This window comes from Limulus polyphemus, unplaced genomic scaffold (genome assembly GCF_000517525.1).
Source record: "Limulus polyphemus unplaced genomic scaffold, Limulus_polyphemus-2.1.2 Scaffold1264, whole genome shotgun sequence".
In the NCBI taxonomy this organism is placed as follows: domain Eukaryota; kingdom Metazoa; phylum Arthropoda; class Merostomata; order Xiphosura; family Limulidae; genus Limulus; species Limulus polyphemus.
Window position 1 is genome coordinate 38,091 of NW_013666874.1, and position 7,339 is coordinate 45,429.

The window sequence follows — 7,339 nt, forward strand, 5'->3', positions numbered from 1 at the left end:
CAAATGAGACTCATAATTGTAGGTTAATAAAGATCTATCAGTGTACAGTATTTTAAAAAAAATCCATAAAAGTTAAGTATATTTTTTCTGTCAAATAAAGTTTCCGTACTTTTGATTTAATTTCAATGTTTGAAGTTTACACGAGGGCTATCTGCGCCAGCCGTCCATAATTTAGCAGTGAAAGACAAGAAAAGGCAGCTAGTCACCACCACCCACCGCCAATTCTTAGACTACTCTATTACCATCAAATAGTGGGATTGATCATCACCCTATAACGCCCCCAAGGCTGAAAGGGCGAGCACGTTTGGTAGAACAGGGATTCGAACCCGCGATCCTCAGATTGCGAGTCAAGCACCCCAACCACCTGGCCATGTTATATCTCCGGTAGTTCTTAATGGATTGCATTAAAATTTGATATGTGGAGTAAGAGTCCAGTAGAGCTAATTCACTGAAAATATGTGATAGTTTGGATTACTATAGTCCGAAATACAGAAGGTGGAAAATCGCTAAACCATCATTCCTGTTATTAACACACACAGTGTGTCATGCAGGTTTTGTTGGGTTTTTTTCCCGCAAGACACACACATCAAACATCATTAACATATAAAAACGATTTCGTATTTTCTAAACGAACATCCGGTTCCAGAGTGGCGCCATCTGCATCAACATGCAATATGCTAATTGGGTCTATTCATGCTTATACTAATGGAAACTGATAAAATAATTTTTATTTTTATTTCTGTTTGTTTTATACTACGTTATCCTTAGTGTTTTTCCACCTTGTTGTATGTTATAAATATATTCATTGCATTGCATGAAAATGCCACAGCAAATGTGTAAGCAGGTTTGTTTCCTACTTAAGACTTTTAGTTTAAATTTGTGTTTTATTTTATTTTTTGTTTTGCAAACACTCATATCAATCTATCTTGGTCTACTTTATTCTGTTTTTACACCTTGGGGTGTTGTATATTTCGCAAATATAAATCGTATATTAAATATATGTTTTTCCTCACCTGATGTAAAGAATGTTCGACTACTTGAGATGTTAAAACACAATCGTAATTTGTGTTAGGCTTACGAAAGGAAAATTGTGGAACAGTTGAGTTTTTCTGAAAATATAAACATTTTTATCCTGTGATTCGATATATGTGAATGCGAATATATACATTTTTGCCAAAACGCCTCAACTTTATGAAAATAATATATTTCATACATCAGTTCAATTGTCCCCCACCCACCAACCCACCCTTTACACGTGATACAAAACATCATTCTGCACTACGCCGATTTCTTCTTGTAAAGTTTACTTCTTGGGATATCTCGAGTGCACATTTTAATAACTGTATTTAGGTTGGTTTGTTGGTTCTTTGTTTCTAAGCGCAAAGCCACACAATAGGCTATCTGTGCTCCGCCAACCATGAGTATCGAAACCTGATTTTTAGTGTCGTGAGCTTGCAGACTTACCACTGAGCCGCTTGGGGACACCGCATTTAAAGGCCCGTTTTACTGCTATATTAACAATATCAGTAATTAGATTATGCACATTTACAAGTATAATAAAGCTAAAGGCTAAAATTGGCAGTTAGAGATGGCAATATCTGTGCTCAGACCGCATTTATCTTTCTTATTCGACGTTTTCATTTTTATTTTTGGCTTAGCGCAATTATTCTACAGACCTTTCACGAGCAGGCTGAAAGACATTAATCTTTCTTTTAAGTTAAACTTAGAATTGCCAAATCAATGAATATTTTTGATGTATGTTTGTTTGTTTTTTACTCTCTCTTTTAACACTGCGTTATGCCAAGCTAAATCAAGTTTAAAAGTCCAGGAGGCGTATGAAACGGCTTTTTGTGTCAAAAGTAAGCTTTAATATATATTAATGATATTATTTTGTTTTCCAACCGATGTAAAAACGCCGAGTGGAGAAGGTTTGGTTTGATAATATCAAATGATTGTAATTAGTGTAAATATATCACTGAATGCTTTGCACACAAGATTACCCGAGGAAACTTTAATCCCATTAATGTTTTAAATGTAAAGGATCTCAGTAATCTTTGGAATTACAGAAGACGTACCGGATTCGTTGATCAAAAGGAGTGGTACCTTAAGGAGCCATGCTATGAAAAATGCATGGTGAGTACTAACTAGCTACAAAACCTTTATATTACTGCCATTTCCTCATTAGCCTTTCTCTTTTATTTCCTTTTGCAGTTTCTGCGCATGTAACAAGCTCCCCATTAATGTAATTCATAATATAACTCTTCACTGTAAAAGCTGCTACGTCAAATAAAATCTAACCCTTATTATTAGAAACAAGCAGCATTTAGCTATTACTCCATATTAACGTTTCGTGTACTACTTTCACATTTTGTCACATTAACAACTGAAATTATTTTATAATTAATGCTTAGCTTTTGTAATACATTAATATTGCTTAATGCTGTCATGTAAAAACCTATTTAAAGGTTCTAAGAACTAACGATGGAAAGTAAAGAAGAAAGTATAGCAAAATGTCAACAACAGTATATCTGCTATATTCAGTGCCGACGATGCCTTTCGACAATCACCATTGCACATCAGGCTGACCGGGATACTACAGACAATAGTGGTGTTGGAGACGCCATTTATAACAACAACTATTATGATCCGAACTTTATTACTTTATTAATTAACTTTGCTCATCATTTAGAATAAGCAAGCTATTCTTGTTTTTTTAGGCATTGTATTTAGATTGATAGGCAGCTATTCGGCATAATATACGATTATTTTATCATATATATAAAATATATAAGAGGAATTATATATCTCACTTCTCGTAGCAGAGACAAGATACAACTTTGAAGATGAAGCTTGCTTAAATTATTTTTTTTTGTAACTGTGTGAAAGTGCTCGAGCGTTTAAAAAAATGTATGTTTTCTAAACGAGGGTAATGTATTTTCGTATGAAAACGTTTTCCAGGAATGCCCATCAAAATTGCTTTTTTTTTCATAGGTGCGTTGTTCTCTATACTGATTTATGTTTTCAAAAATATTTAGATTTTTTTTCTAACTTCTGATAACGTTGTGGATTCACTGTTTACCATTTTTTGATTCTTAGCTATAGTCGTAAACCCTCTGCGGCCATGAACATAAGGACAATTCACTTGATCGAATTCATTTAAATGACTGACTGTAAAACTTACAGTGATAGATACCGAATAGAAATGAGAACAAAAATAGCAGAATTTATAAATATATTTAATTACAACACGGAGAACGATGCTGAAGCCTCAAACTTGAAATTCCAGTAAAATATAGCATAGTGGAGTTGAAATAGTAGCCATCAAGAAAGATTTCTTGTGAAAATTAGATGCAAAAATTATCTTTCAGATCACAGCTGTTGTTAATTTATTGAACAAATATGCGTTGTTATATATAACATTCATAATATTCCTGTTTGCTGGATGTATTTTAAAGGCTGCTTTAATTGTGAATAATGATAAGTGTGACAGAAGAGACGGTCATCGACCATGCTCGTTTATAATACCAACCAATAGATAATGTTTATATCCAGAAGAATGACACAGTGGTGGAAAGATAAACCTGATGAAACAAATGTCTCTAAGATAAATTTCGACCATTTTATAAGTTCGGCAACTGAACACTCTCTAGTCATGAAAGCTGCAACATTTGCAAGCAATACAAGTATTTTACTTAAGTATATCTAAATTTTCTGCAGGCATATAAAGATCCTGATATGGTAGTACAAAATAGGAACAAAACTCTACTTTCAGCGATCAATATGTAATCAAATTCTTCACAAAAAGTCAACATTGTCATTTGAGCCGTTTTGTGTTACCATTTTTTTGGGGGGGAGGGGGGAACCTTATGAACCAATAGAGGCAGAATATATCTTTCCGCTTCATCACTCAGTAACTTTCGAGAGCATGTTTGAAGAGTTCGATCAAGATTAAGGGCACTCTTGAGAATTGAAATAGCTTCTGCAGAAGATGAAAATCCCAAAGAAAATATATACGTCTTGAGGGTGCAACAGTCTTGTTGTTCCTCTCATCAGGATAACCTGAGATGAAGTATACATATATATACACACATTCTACCTCAGACACCACATACTTTCATTTCATGTTCGGGTTCTCATAAATAGTCTTTGAAACTATAAAACTATTAAAAGTGGGATTAACTCAAGAATTATCTAATTTGTAACTTGTTTTCATGTTTTGTTTTCAAATTTACTCTTGTTTAAACGAGTTTTTTTGTGGATATGTTTTGTATTTACAGAAATACTAAAATACCCTTGTGATACCGAAGATTGGACACACAGTCGTTTATCAATAACTAGTCTTACCCGACCTGTAAAAAAATGACTGATGGGAGTTTTATATATATAAAAAAATCCCGAGGGCCTCCGCCCTTCCTTCAACGAGCTTTGTTCTCCTCCTTCAATCACACATTTAAAAAATAAAAACAATTTTCAAGTACACTCTCAAAAAATCAATAAGAATGGTGCAGTCTTAAATTAAAAATGACTCGTAAATTGGGCGTTACACACACACACACACACAAATGGCTTTTATGTATAAATTATATTTAATAAAAACTTTGATATGTTAAGATTACGTCTTCATCCCCAGACCATGCATGTAGCCCCAGTTGTCCGAGGTAGTAGTAATAAACAACTAACATAATCTTATCAACCAATTCTTGACCCATAACATCCCAGCAGAAACTATTGAAGCCTACCAGATTTATCTACTTTATGAAGTTGTATTGATCAAGTGGTTCTGTGATAAATGAAAGATGTCGCAAATCCATCAATATTTCACAAGTACCAGAACGTATATTTATAATTATATAAATACGTTATATACCAGAACGTATATTTATAATTATATAAATATGTTATATACCAGAACGTATATTTATAATTATATAAATACGTTATATACCAGAACGTATATTTATAATTATATAAATACGTTATATACCAGAACGTATATTTATAATTATATAAATAGTTATATACCAGAACGTTATTTATAATTATATAAATATGTTATATACCAGAACGTATATTTATAATTATATAAATACGTTATATACCAGAACGTATATTTATAATTATATAAATACGTTATATACCAGAACGTATATTTATAATTTATAAATACGTTATATACCAGAACGTATATTTATAATTGCGTCGTATAATCTAAAAATTACGACCCTAAGGCTTATGATAAAAATTCTATCCAAAGGTTTAACCTCTCCCCCCCCCCAATGGCACAGCTGTATGTCTGCGGACTTACAACGCTAGTAACCGGGTTTCGATACCCGTGGTGGGAAGAGCACAGATAGCCCATTGTGTAGCTTTGTGTCTAACTTCAAACAAACAAACCAAAAGTTTAAACCCAAAAATTAATTTCAAGTAACTTTAGTAGTTAAGACTAACAGAAATAGGTTTGTAAGAAAAAAAAAGTTTTTTATCCAAAAAGTAATAGTAAAACTAAAAAAACTTCACCAAAACTCAATACAAACATATGAATTATGGTCACTAACCTCTAACTTAGATGTTTTTAAAACTCGCCAAGAACTTCGATACGTCTACGTCATATTAAGTATATGCATAAACCCAAACGTAAAACGATCTAAAAGAGTGGTATTCAAGCCAACACTCGTGAACTTTCGAAGTTTTATATACATAATTAAGACAAAAATATCAAGTCATACTTTTGTTGCTAAGCGACATAGACAATCGGAGCGTTAGAGAAATACAACTGACTTTTATATATATCACATTTTATTGTGTTTTAATACAGACAAGTTCTCTGCGAACCTGTATTTTATTTAGAGAGATACTGCAATAACTTTTTAATATAGGAGTCTATAACATAATCCTATATTATCATCGATATTATGTCAGGATGTGTGAAAATATTGAAATATCCTGTCCTGTGTCTTATTCTCATTTATAAATATTGTTATTTATATCAGGAATACCTAGTGAAGAACAGCTCTTGCTTCTTAACGATGCTTTTAGTGAAGTTATGGAAAATGTATTCCTGCTAAAAAGTAACATGCACACAAGCCTGACGGCTGTAATAAAATGTGATGCATTTCTTCCATTAAACGTAAACGTTTGTTTGTTTTTTAAAGTTAAGCACAAAGCTACACAATGGGCTATCTGTGCTTTGCCCACCACAAGTATCGAAACCCGTTTTCTAGCGTTGTAAGTCCGCTGTAAGACTGTGCAACTGGGGGGAGGGCTGAACGTAAACAATACTTTGGTAACATATACATAAAGCACAAAGTCAAATTCTACATTTTATAAAAAAAAAAATCACAAAATGCATAAATATGAATTTATCTCGGAAATATTTTGCTTTAGGTGAAGACGAGAATGTTTTTCGTTTTTAACGCCAGGAGACACCACCATAGTCACCGAAAATGCCCCGATTGGTTTACACTATAGTATCCGTGCTCTACACTTTGTTATTGTTCTGTATTAATTATGGGCTGAAATCATGTACGACTCGTTAACAACATTTTTGTTGCTTACAAACACTTGGGAAGATAGCAGGTTTGGGGTGATATAATGATAACACCTTTTAAAACCTAGACCCAAAGTAATTCCCACAAAATACTGATAATTTATTTTACTAGCAAATAAGCTTATCACCTGTTTCCACCATTACAAAGGAATGAAAATCCTCCTGTAGGACAAATGTCACATATGGAGGATTAATACGTTTATATTTTATTTGATATAGATCCTGGATATTATTTGGGAGTATACCTTCAACAGATGTTTAAGCTATAAAGCACACAAAGTATACACTTGCTAATGTATTTGAAGTTGTTGCTACCACAAAAAAAAAAAAATCTCACTATTTGGCATACAAAGGGTTGAGCTCTTACTATAAGAAGAACACTTCAGGTGCCTTGGTGTCCTTAAAACTATAAGTTTCATAATTGAAAGTGCTGTGTCTGATAACCATGATTACAAAGTATCCATTGGCATTACTGGTGCCATGGTAACAAGCTTCAACAAAAGCGGCAAAGTTAATCATAGACCATACGTCTTGACACAATTTAGTCGTGGACGTTTTTTTCCAAGTTGAAACAGACCAAATGTACAGAATTCCTTGAATGTAAAATTAGATTACTTCGCAGATGTGTCTAGCATGGACATAAGTTTCGTTTCATACGTTTTGTCGAAATGCTGCTATAGACAGAGGCGTATGATTGATGCTTTCCTCATTTAAACTATACATAATTAATACACTAGCCATACGATAGATAAATCTAACCTCGCATAATTGATATAAGTACTTTTATCCTTT